At 45.5% G+C, this 13,341-nt stretch overlaps 1 pseudogene; it reads right to left on the reverse strand.

Moving 5' to 3' along the window:
• Positions 1 to 895: 895 nt before the first annotated feature.
• Positions 896 to 10,590, reverse strand: LOC128060002 (olfactory receptor 5B2-like; annotated as a pseudogene).
• Positions 10,591 to 13,341: the final 2,751 nt, after the last annotated feature.

The raw sequence follows: 13,341 nt of genomic DNA on the forward strand, positions 1-13,341 counted from the left end.
AATAGTTCTTAAAGAACCATTTAAAATAATAATTAGAAATGGTTCCAAGATGAGAAACATACTGACAGATATGTTGTGTTTATATTTATATGAACATTCACAATAATTTCAGTCAATTATAACTTATATGCAGTGATTTTCTAATTAAAAATGTTTTTATTTTTTTCTCCATTTTTATTGGACTCTGCCTCTTCTGTTCTTTTGGAAAATTTAGCGTGAACATATTGATTGTACAAAATGACTCAGTCAACTCATAAAAATTAACTTAATGTGCTATACTTATGAATCTATAGATAAAATGTGCTGGTGAAAAAGCAAATATTTTTATTTAAAATTTATCATTTTATTTTCAATTTAGGACACATAACATTTATAAGTTTAATAACACTTATGAAATTCAACAAAAGAAATAAGCAGCATTAAATTTAAATTGATGTTTTAATACTCCAATTAATTACTTGAATTAAATAAAAAAAAAAAACCAGACACATTCCATCATATATGGCAAATTTCACACTCCCATATACATGCATCCGTGTGAGGCACATACTGGACCTCTGTTCATGGGCTCATTTGTGCCTCTGTTTCACATGTATCTTTAGAGTGTTATGTGGTAGAGGACATGCATATAGAATGAGTTATTTAGTCAAAAATCTCCTTGACAAAGTTTTTGACAAGTGGGACACGAGATATGTTGTGCTTCATCTTAGTCATTTACATTCAGGTTTTATAATTCTGGACATAAATTTTCTTTGAGAAGGATATCCCTTCAGGAATTCAATTCAGTGTGGCCTTTAAATGTCATTTGTGTACCTGGAGAAGACCTGAGAAAAATAAAACAAGGTTGCCATGAATCGTATGACATCAAAAATCACAAACCTAGAGACAATTTTGCCTACGAAAGAACCTTCTTGAAGGCACTCTTGACTTCCTTGTTCCTCAGGCGAGAGACCACAGAATTGATCTTGGGGTGACCCTGCTGTAGAACACAGATGCCATGTTGTCGTGTCCATCGCATGGCGGGAGCTGGGCTCTAAGTACGTGAAAATGAGTGCCCCATAGAAGATGGAGACTGCAGGGTGGGAGGCACAGGTGGATAAAGCCTTCTGCTACTTGCAGAGGAGTGCATCTTTAGGACAGTGGTAAATATGAACATGTAGGATATGAAGAAAACCAAGAGAACAAAAAGGATGTTGAAGCTGGCCACATAACCAGGAACCCTCTCCCTTACACGCCTATCAGAACAAGACGGAGCCGTGATGGCTGGAATAGCAGCACAGGAAAAGTGGTGGACCACACTGGGTCTAGAGACAGAGGGACACAGTGCATTGGCTACATGGGGGGAGGCTTTCAGGAAGCCACAAACATAGCAGCCTATAATCAGATGTGCACATGCACGTGGTGTCATGGTGGTGGTATCATGTCGGGGTCTACACACGGCTGCATAGCGACTATGGGCCACTGAGGCCGAAAGGTAATTTTCCACAGCGGCAAAGGCTGCAAAAAAGAACATCTGAGCAGCACAGGCATTATAGGGGACGACCTTGTAAACTGCAAAGAGGGCTTCCTTGATGGCTCAGACAGTAAAGAATCTGCCTGCAATTCAGGAGACCTAGGTTTAAAACCTGGATTGGAAAGATCCTCTGGAGAAGGGAATGGCGACCCACTCCAGTATTCTTGCCTGGAGACTCCCATGGACAGAGGAGCCTGGCGGGCGACAGTCCATGGTGTCGCAGAGTCAGACATGATGGCAAATTGGGTCGCTTCCATCCTATTGTCCATTGATGTTCTTTGGGAATCGTGAGATGTCCCGTAGCAAGTGAAAGTAAGGACAAGAGTGTTAAGCGGAATAAAAATTGCAGTGAAACTGAAATGTTTATATCAGTTCAACTCAGTTCAGTTCCTCAGTCACGTCCGACTCTTTGTGACCCCATGGACTGCAGGACACCAGGCCTCCCTGTCCATCACCAGCTCCCAGATTTTACTCAAACTAATGTCCATCGAGTCGGTGATGCCATCTAGCCATCTCATCCTCTGTCGTATATACCATATGCTTATATCATTTTAGCTAATACATATTTCAAGATTGTTGATATCTAACTACAAAATTTAATACATTAATTATCTAGATTTAAAAACTATTAAACTGTAAACTTTCCCAAACCAACAGAGACCCTATCTCTCTAGTTTTAAAATTTTGTATATTTGTAAATTGAGATTTGGAAAATTTAATGATTTGTCCAAGATGACATATCTGGGGTGCTCTGTCTCTGCTAACTCAGTTTTTTCTATCCTAGTAAAAGCTTACATTAGTACATTACTCAACTGCCAAAGCAGCTCTAGACACTTTGCGTATATATCCATTCATTGATTCATCTCAGCAATTTCTAGAGGTTGGTTAGTTTTCATTTAAATAGTGAGGAACAAGATGGTGAGTAATTTATTCATATTTTGTTGTTGTCATTGTTGTTCAGTTTTGCTAAGTCGTGCCCAAGTCCTTGTGACCCCATGGACTGTAGCATGCCAGGCTCCCCTGTCCTTCACTATCTCCCAGAATTTGTTCAGATTCATGCCCATTGAATCTGTGATATTATCTAACCTTCTCATCCTTTCCCACCTCCTTTTTCCTTTTGCCCTCAATCTTTCCCAGAGTTAGAGTCGTTTCCAGTAAGTCAGCTCTTCACACCAGGTAGTCAAAGTATTGGCGCTTCAACTTCAGCATCAGTCCTTCCAATGAATATTTGGGGTTGATTTCCTTTAGGACTGACTGATTTGATTCATATTTATATAAGTATTGATGGCAAGCCAAGTTTCTGATCCAAATAGAGTGATTCCTAAGCAAAATGGTCTTAATTGAATTTAAATCAAATTGTTGTTCAGTCCCTCAGTCATGTCCGACTCTTTGCGACCCCACGGACTGCAGCTCAGCCGGTTTCCCTGCCCTTCATCATCTTTCTGGAGTTTCCTCCAACTCATGTCCATCGAGTCGGTGATGCCATCCAAACATCTCATCCTCTGTTGTCCCCTTCTCCTCCTGCCTTCAATCTTTCCCAGCATCAAGGTCCTTTCCAGTGAGTCAGCTCTTCACATCAGGTGGCCAAAGTATTAACTGTAAATAAGTAAATTTAACTGTAATTAAGTTAAATTTATCAAATTAAATTTAACTTAGTTTAAAATTGCCCATTCATTCCATTGGTCCAAATCCAGTGTTTGGAGTTTCACAGTGTAGTTACTAAGACTTATATACACAGTGTATGTGACGGGATAACTGGACCAGTAGGAACTTTTACAACCAGTAGAGGTGATTCTGTGGGGAAAGCATAACATCACATATAGAGCTTGGACTCTGGGATGAGGTGCAGATCAGCCCTACTATTTGCTACCCAGAAATCATGAATCCTAACACAAGTCCCCTGAACCTAAAGTTTTCCATTTACAAAATAAAAATAGTAATGAGATCTAACTCAAGATGGTATTGAATAGTTAAATGAGCTACTGCATTAAAAACCAATGAGTAAGCCTGTTTATCATGGCCTGCTCAGTGTCAGCTGTAACATTATTGGGAGAGAATGATGGTTTCCACATTGGTTTGGCAAGGTGGGTGCAATATGTGGTGCTTTACATGTGAGTTGTGAAATCTTGAAGCGTCTTTTTCAATTTGCCTTTTGTTGCACTGTAAAGTCACTGAGATTTTCTATGCCCTCCAGTAAGTTTCACTCTGTTCCTGCTCCACTCATACAATTGCCTGGTTTGGTACTTTCATGTAGCCAGTTTTCTTTAAAAAAATTATTCCTTCAAATACATACTTTAACTTGTGTTTAAAGAGTCTCCTTTTCTGGCCGCTGCTGCTGCTGCTAAGTCGCTTCAGTCGTGTCCGACTCTGTGCGACCCCATAGACGGCAGCCCACCAGGCTCCCCCGTCCCTGGGATTCTCCAGGCAAGAACACTGGAGTCGGTTGCCATTTCCTTCTCCAATGCAGGAAAGTGAAAAGCGAAAGTGAAGTCACCCAGTCGTGTCCGACTCTTCACGACCCCATGGACTGCAGCCCACCAGGCTCCTCCGTCCAAGGGATTTTCCAGGCAAGAGTACTGGAGTGGGTGCCACTGCCTTCTCCGCTCCTTTTCTTGAACTCATTCTTTTTTCAGTACGATAATCCCATATTTGCACCACAGATGGAAGGTGAATAATTATTTGTGGCTTTGCCTTAACCCTGCAGGTCTGTTTTAGCGGCAAACCCCAAGTTGTTAAATATTTTATGTGAATCTGTTCTTGTGTAGGAACAATATTTTAATTCCTTTTATTTGAATCAGAATCCTCTGGACAGACAGCCATCCGATGCTATCTCCTATTCCCTATCAGTTTCCTCCTAAACCTTTGGCAACTTCACTTTACAAGCCTAGCCTGTGAAGGCTTTATGCTTGCCAAACTTAATATACACAATCATGTTATTATACACTATGTTCTGAAACGAATGTTAAGAGCGTAATACATAAAAGTGTGTTTGTGTGCAAGGTAGGTGGCATTCTTATTCTTATTTTACTGTTGGAGAATTGAGGATTTTTGAAGGAATGTGGTGCTTTACAATTACACAGCTGATATGAGAATGATTCAAGATTTAAACCCATTTAAAACCTAGTCAAAACCCTATATTTTTATCCATATCACTGCCAACATGGATAGCTATGCTAGAAATATTAAAAATAAAATTCTGGGAAAATATTAAAATGAAATTTGGATCTTAACTTTCTTTGGTCTCTTCTGTAATTTAAAGAAGGGTAATATAACTCCTTTTTTTTTCTTTGCCTCTAATAAAAGGCTCACATATAGTGAACAAGATGAAATTAGTACCTAATCAGAGCACCTAGACTATTTTTTTCAATAATATTTTTAGAGGAACATCATGATAATGTTTCTAAGTATCACCTAACTTCCTATTGATATTTAATATGCAGCTTCTTAAAACTTCTCAATGTTTAAAAAATTTTTCAAAATATCTGTTAACGTATCTGTGCTTAGTAAATCACTGGGTGTAGCTGCCACACTGCTTTTGCATGAATTACAGTTTTCCCTGAAAGTGTGTAATGCAGTAAAGAACCTGCCTGACAGTGCAGGAGACATGAGTTCAATCCCTGGTCGGGAAGGTCCCCTGGAGAAGGGAATGGCAGCCCACTCCAGTATTCTTGCCTGGAAAATCCCATGAACAGAGGAGCTTGGTGGGCTACAGTCCATGAGGTTGCAAAGGATTGGATGCAACTTAGTTACTGAACAACAGCAGTTGAGTATAGAAGCTTACCCGGCTGCTTAAAAACAAGCAGCAGCCAATCCTGAAGAGTTGTTTGGAATAAAGAATTAAGCCATGGAATAGTGCATAAATACTGTTAGAGAAGCTCTCTCAAGTGGTGTTCAAAGATTTCAAGGTCTCTAAGTCAGGGAATAATAGTGGAAACTATGTTAATATGGGTTCAAGTTCAGAATTCTCCATGCATTCTTTCTGTGCTCTTGGAGAAATCATTTACCAAAATAAATGTAAAATAAATGTAATAGAATTTGTAAAATAAATGTAATAGAATTTGTAAAATAAATGTAATAAAATTACTTTTCCCCCCAAATCCACAGAATTGTGTTTGTAAATAGCAAATTAAAAAATGTCTATAAAATAACTTGAGGGTTTATAGTTTTAATATAATTAAGTTATACAGAATATAAGTAACGCTTATTATATTTACTCAATCTCATTTTTACCTTGGAGTGTTTCCTTGGCTATGGCTGCAGAGTCATAGGAAATCCTAACAGCCAGAAGAAGACCTGCATGTACAAACAGCTATTAACATTTAGATGAATACATGGTGATCACAGCCTAGGCTCACAGTCTGGTTCCTCTAAAGGGAGGTCATCAAGAGTCATGTTGGGTTTCAGAAGCTAATGCATGGGAACCAGGAGTGACTGACAGAGACGTGATGCTCTCAAGGGCTGTCTCCATGAGAATATCTACAGTATTCTTTCTACTTTTCTAGGAAGAAGTAATTAGACTATCCCTGGGGACCACATTGGATATTTTGAGTGTGTACATGTTTTTTTTGTTACTTTATATTATTTTCATTTTTAATTGGCACATAATTTTCAAACAGTAAGATGTATACTTTTTACTGTATAACTCTAAGAATCGGATCAAATGTAGTCAGGTAACCACTACCACAGTCACCCACTGTAAATTTCCCTGAGTTTCTTTGCAGTTAAGCCAGTCACCAACCCATTGCCCCTCATAACCCATAATTTTGCCACATAAGTTTTGCCTTTGAGAGTGTGCCCTTCACTAGAATCATGGGATATGCAGTCTTTGTGGCCTCTTCCACTTAGAATAGTTCAGTCTGAGGTCCGCCTATGTTGCTACTTGGTATCTATAGTAGAATATTTAAATTGCAGAGTAGCATTCCGTAACGTAAATTTTATGCAGTGGTTTTTTCATTGTTGTTTTTCCTTTCCTCATGAGGACCTTTGTGTTGTTTCTGATGCTTGGTGATTATAAAGAAAGCTGGCCTAAAGTTTGGCTAAATTTTTGTATGTGTGAACAAGGGCTTTATTTTGGTGAATTCCCTCACTCATGGCTCATACTGTGGCGGAGCTAGGGGAAAACTCTGCGTTCCCCAGAAAACCATGTAGACCCACCACAGGATGAGCCCTGAGTGAGGGCATCTACTGAGTGATGGTGGCGGGAGGGGAAGACCATTGGTGGGGGGAGGGAGCACCAGCTACAGACAGGAGGACTGTGATATTTTATGATGACATTTTTGACTTAGTTTTACAGGAGATCAAGAATTGCCACCACCCTGGGAGGGTCTCAACAAAGATAATATTCACCCTCAAGAGGGTAAAAGTCCTTCAGGGGTGAAAAAATCAGACATTTTAACGGTTTGTGCCTTTCCAAACTCAACCCTGTCAGACAAAACCTTATGTCATCGTGTTTGATTTCATGGGAGATGGCGAGAAGTGAGACTGAAGGATCCATAAAGGCTCCTTAAGGACACACCTGGGCAATAACGGACAGAAGAACGAGAAGCCTTGCTCTAATCAGGCTTGAACTTCCCTTCTCAGAGTATGTTCATTGTGTGGCAAAAATTACACTACAGAGCTAGAGATAATGAGAGGATGTGAATGGATATGAGTAGCACAAGAGCTGGATGGTGTTGGGCACAAGCCTTATATTGCCTTCTTCTTTCTAATGACATAGTTCACCTGTGGAACTCTGCCGTCTCTTTCCAAGCTCTCTCACTGGCTGACACCCACATGAAACCTATATGCCCAGCATGCTCATGCAGAGAGCTTCCCTCAGCTTCTGGACTCCACTAGTCTTCTCATGGAATATGATTCCTGACTTCCTGTGTGGCCACCAGGGACAGATCATGCAGCTTGCACATTGGAGACTGTCAGGCCCCCGTGGGATGGACGCTGGCTGATGGGAAGCAAGAGACGAGAAGGAACAGGGCACATAAGTATCCATTTCTCCTCTCGCTGGACCGATCCCAGCTGTCATTTCGCCAGAAGAGTACGTTGATTGAACATATCTAAGGAGACCATGCTCCCTGTGAACAATCTCCCTTGCAACAGTACCTTTCATCACACTGCGTTGGATCTAGCCTAGCCTCTGTTCCCTCTATTGTCCTCCTCCTTAAAGCCCTGGGATTTCATCTGCCCAATAAAATGTCAAGACTTAAATTCTTCCTTCAGGCTCTAGAAATGAGAAGACCCATGCTGAGATAGTAGTTATCATAGTCCCTCTGGGCTGCTATAACAAAATACCGTAAATCGGGCGGCTTATAAACAACAGAAATGTATTGCTTACAGTCCTGGAGGCTAGAAGCCCAAGACCAAGGCTCTAGCAATTCAGTGTCTGGTGAGAGTCTGCCTCCGGGTTTGTGGACTGCCATTTTCTCATTCATCGTCACAGAGTGGAAGGGGAAAGGGAGCCTTTTCAGACCTCATTTATAAGGATGCTAATCCCACTCCTGAGGGCTCTGTCCCCATGACCTCAAGACTACAGCTCCTAATGCCATCACCTGGGGTCATGTTTCAGCACATTAATTTAAAGGGGACACAAATGTTCAGAGCAAAGCAGTAGTAGCAGAAGGAACTCAAAAATATGCCTCATGGTCAAGTTAAGGAAATAAGGGTTCTGGCTCTACACACATTTTTTTCCTAGTCATGACCAGACAGATAGAATAATTTGCTTTTTTTTCTCCATTACCCGGTTATTTTAAATATTAGTCACAAATATCTATACAGTCAGTCCATAGCTTGCCCTGATTTCTGTTGAGGAGGAGATGACTGTTCTTGGTTTGGATGAGAAGTAACTAAACTAGATTATGAAGCACGTGCAGGGATTAGAAGTAGGATTCTACTGATTTCGGTTGTCTTTCTGGCTATATGAGCTTCCCTGGTGGCTTAGACGGTAAAGAATCTGCCTGCAATGCAGGAGACCCAGGTTCAATCCCTGGGTCAGGAAGATGCCCTGGAGAAGGGAATGGCAGTTCCCTACTCCAGTATTCTTGCCTGGAGAATTCCGTGGATGGAGGAGCCTGGTGGGCTGCATTCCGTGGGGTCGCAAAAGGTCGGACGCAACTGGGCACCTTTCACTTTCACTGTATGCGCAGCCTTCCTCTTTCCTGTCTATTTCACGGTCTATATTTCCAGCCTCCCCAGTGTATCTGTGAACGACCGAATATCATTGCAATACGTTTCCTTTCAACATTAAAAACTCAGAGGTTATTTCTTTAGTTTGCAACTACGAGCCCCAAGGGCCAAATCACTGGGTCCCTAGATTCCTGTCCAACACTGACATTCATTCAAGTGGGAAGGAGACTGTGGCCTACCCCCTTCCACGAGAGATGGTGTCTCTTTGGCGTCATAATGCCTAGTGCAGGAGTTACCGGTGGCTCTTGAGGTGTTCACTGTTTTCCCTGTACTTGGCCCTAGCGAGAAAGCAGAGAAGGAACTCTCAAAATTCTTACCATCTGTCTCACTAGGAACATAAGACATGCAGCAAACAATTCACCTGCTACCAAAGGTAATAAGCGACTGAGTTACAAACATGGAATTACGGGTGGGAAGAGGCATCTGAAGGCAAACAAACAAAAAAGCGGAGCAGCCCATCTGTTCCCCGTATACCTCACTGAGCCTGGGATGTGAAAACAACCATCTATCCTGAGGAAAGCCTTCAGGGACCCTGTCTCCAGGGATCTAGAAGTAGCTGACCGTCCCACGTGAGCCCGGCCCGTGCCTTTATCAGCTCTGTGCCTGGAGAAAGAGCCTGCTTCTGGGAAGTACGTGGGACCTGCTCTCTGTCTCCCCCTGCAGCCCTGTCCTCAGCAAGCTATGCTACCGAGTCTAGAGCCCAGTGACTTCCTGAGGTCCTAGCGTCTTTCAGAGGTGAGCCCATTTAGACTGTAGCATCGCGGCTCTCAGCTAGTTAGGCAGGGGCCCCAGGGACTCGGGGAGATTTTTGCAGGACTTCTGGGGGCAGGACAGGTAGGGCAGGACAGTGAGACTGTCCCTCAAAATACACACTTGCTCACGCTAGTCGATCCCAAACCGGTCCAGGGCTTAACCCTCACAGGACCCTCTAAGGCTGCTCCGCGTCTGGCGCTGAGGTTAGATGTCTGGTCTGTGTCTGGCCTGCTTGGTTCTTTGTCTCTCGTTACTCTTGCCTTGGCGCCTCCACTCTAAGCTGCTCTCTCTGAGTCTGAGAGCCACGCTTCATCGGGGCAAGGAGACCCCAGGCCTCCTACTCCGGCTTTCACTGCCTTCGGTTTTCCAGAATCCCGGGGTTGAGAACTGATTTTCTTCTGACACCTTCATGGAAAGAAAACCTACATGGAGACTTGGCTCTCTCTCTAATCTTTGAGGGACGAAGATTTTGGAGATAACAGAAGAGAGGGAAAAAATGAGAGGGAGACAATACTATGAGAGCAGAAGGATGAGACCCGAACCTCTTGCCTCTCAAGCCAGTGTTCTTCCCAATTGTCACCAGGAAAACCATACTCAGTCCATACCCCTGCCCCGGGTAATACCTTGGGAGGTTCTTATCATTTTCTGATCACTTTTAGGTTTTAAAAATAAGTTTTACCTTGGCACTAAAGGCTCACTTCCGGGTGGCCAAAAGCCCGGCCCAATTAGAAACCTCAGTTTCGCTTCCTTCGCAGCCTGCGCCCTCCCTTCTGAGCTGAGTCTGCTCTGCAGCGTGGAGGTATGTTGCAGGGAGCCGTAAGGAGAAGGCTGGCAGTGGAAAGGGGGGCATCTTCTGTCTGCTGCCGTGGAATACTAGGGGGCGGTGAGTTGTAGGTGGCAGGCCTGCTCCATCGTGAGAACACGTGGGATTCTTCAGAGGCCTTTCAGGGACTGGTCCACGAAGCATTTCCTTGACAAGGGCAATGAGCTTTCTCTCTATGACTGCCGTTTCCTAAGACAGCCCCTCCCTGATCCCTTATTCCATAACCTCCTCTACCCCAAAAGGCTTCTTCCTGGTTGGAGTCCCAACAAGGAGGCTTGAGCTCAATGACCTCCTGCAGCCACCACTTGGCCTGCGGGCAACTCATGCTGTGTCCCGTGTGAGGATGCAGGATGGTCCTGCCGTATCAGTCCTGAGCTGGTCCACTGTGCCTCCCATCTTCCAACAGAGAGGAAAACACAAGACTGTAGGTTCTTACGTGTCCCCTAAACCTTCTCCATTCACCTAATATCTAGCCATAAATGAAGTAAATTTCTGGTCTCCCTTTCTTGTACACATTCTCCAAGAACAGTTCTTTAGGGGTTGTCCCTTGAATTTGAGTGGGAATGAGAACCCACATTATAGTGTATTCTCACGGGCACACCTAACACTCAGTTGGCTATTCCCCAAACTCTCTACTTTAATGACTCTTCAAAAGGATGAAGGTGAATGGTGGGAAAGGTCTTGGGACTGGTTAGTTCATTTTTAAGTAATTCCTTCAGAGCTATCTAACATCTTTAGAGAATGGAACATACCTCATATATCGTCCTCAGTTCAGGGCTTGTCACTAATTTGGAGCCAACTGTAAAAATCACATTCGGAACCACGTTAGAGCTTAAAATATATTCATCGGCAAGTATCTACCATGCCCCTGTCTTTTCTTTCTAAGGCATTTCCTGAGCCTCTGCACTGCTGAAATAGTTCCCTTATTAAGTGACCTTTTCCCACCCTTTGTTCCCCTTCCGCCTCGAGGGAGTGCCCACCTCCCTGCCGTGACCCCAGTTGAATAGTACCACATTGGGTTTCCTTGTGGGGGTGAAGACTTCGCCTTCCTTTCTCCAGGTCAGCAGAAATATGCATCAAGGACACCGCACGAGCATCTGCGAATTCCTCCTCCCGGACTCCCCGCCCCACCTGGGCAGCAGGAGCTCCTCCTGGCGCTTTTCCGGCGATGCGCGTGGCCGCCGTGCTGGGGAACGGGCTCATCGCTCTGGCCTTCGGCCTGGACGCTTACGTTCACACCCCCAGGCACCGCTTCCTCGCCAGCCTCGCCTTTGCTGGCGTTTCCTCCACTCCCGCCTCAGGCCCCAGAACGCGGGCGAGTGTTCAGACCAGGAGTCCCTCCGTCTCCTGTGAGGCCGGCGTCACGCAGGTGCGTCTTTCCACCGTCTTTGCCGTCACTGACGACTTCCTCTGGGGCTCACGGCCGCCTCTGAACTGACGGCCGCACGGGACCCCGGCCCTGCCTCTGGCTGCCCGCCGTCCCGGGTCCTCAGACACGCCGTCGCCCTGGCTCACACCCTTCCGCCCCTCCGCCCGGTCCGCTGCGCCGCCAGGGCTCCCCCGCGCTGCTTCTGCGCCTCGGCCCCGCCGCTCAGGCCGGCGCGCTGTGCTCCTCGGCGCGCGCGCTGTGCTCCTCGGCGCGCGCGCTGTGCTCCTCGGCGCGCGCTGTGCTCCTCGGCGCGCGCTGTGCTCCTCGGCGCGCGCGCTGTGCTCCTCGGCGCGCGCGCGTGCTCCTCGGCGCGCGCGCTGTGCTCCTCGGCGCGCGCGGTGCTCCTCGGCGCGCGCTGTGCTCCTCGGCGCGCCGCCCTGCGCCCTCCCGCGCCTCCCACGCCTGCGGGCGGGCTGTCCTGAGACGCTCACCCGCAGGGGGCGCGGGAAAGCCTCCACCTGGGGCTCCCCCCGACAGCCGCGCTCCTCTTCCGCGGGACCATCGCAGGCGCCTACTTCTTCCCCTCATCCTCTGACCCTGACAACGCGACAGGATCGGGGCGGTGCTGCTCACCGTGGTGACCCCCATGATGAACCCCTTCATCTACAGCCTGAGGAACAAGGACAAGAAAGGGGCCCTGAGGAGACTCCTCCAGGGGAAAAGGGCTCGCCCTGTGGTGCCCTCAGCATCTGAGTTCCTTTGTCCCCATTGCCAAATGGCTGATTCTGCTCAGAGTTCGTGGCATAGATGTGATGGTTTAACTTCTGATGAACTTTCAGAAATCTGCTTCCTATTCCAGTCACTGTGGGGCTGGGGCTTTTCCACACAGCACTGGTCTTGGAAACAAAGTGCCTGATGCCCATGGTGACTCTCAACAGTAGCACACATACTGATTATAATCTACGCAACTAGAGAATTCTGTGAAAATTGTTCATAACTTAGACAATAAGAAGTGCCTGTAGTTCCTATAGTTTAGCTAGTGCATCTTTGAGGACAGTTGTTACAAATTCCTTCAAACTACACTGCTAAAAAGCAGGTGTAAAATCCACCTGCTTCTCTATGGGTTACCAAACATCCTCTTAACATTCTTCCTCAAGTACCTCAAAATCCACCGTATCCCATAGCTCCAACAGGAACTGTCACTTGACCTCTGCTTTCTTTATTCCACCTGGACCAGCATGAGACCTAGATTTGTCCTCAAGAGGCTTCGGATCTGGCCCAAGTCTGCTGCTAACTCACTGTGTGATAAGACATGTTACTAACCAGCAATGTAACAAGTGATCTAATAAGAACAAATAAGGCGTGTATCATTAAAATCCACTTATGCAAAACAGAATATGCAGAAGGAGATGCCTGGGAGGATAGTGAGCAAAATATTAACAGCGGCCGTGGCAGGGTATGTTTTCCAAGAATGGACGCGGCAACATTTCCATCCCACGTGCTTTTGAAGGACTGGCTACTTCCTCATCAAGAGGTGGAGTCTGAGGCCCTCCCCCTGACCCTGAGCCTGGAGGACTGTGCGGCTGGCTTTGACCAACAGAGGATCCCAGAGTGGTGCTGCATGATCCCTGAGGCTATTAGAATACCTTGTACACTTTCCTGTAGCACTGTCTCAAGAATGCACCTCTGGGGCCTGAATTAGCATGG

This window comes from Budorcas taxicolor, chromosome 15 (assembly GCF_023091745.1).
Source record: "Budorcas taxicolor isolate Tak-1 chromosome 15, Takin1.1, whole genome shotgun sequence".
In the NCBI taxonomy this organism is placed as follows: domain Eukaryota; kingdom Metazoa; phylum Chordata; class Mammalia; order Artiodactyla; family Bovidae; genus Budorcas; species Budorcas taxicolor.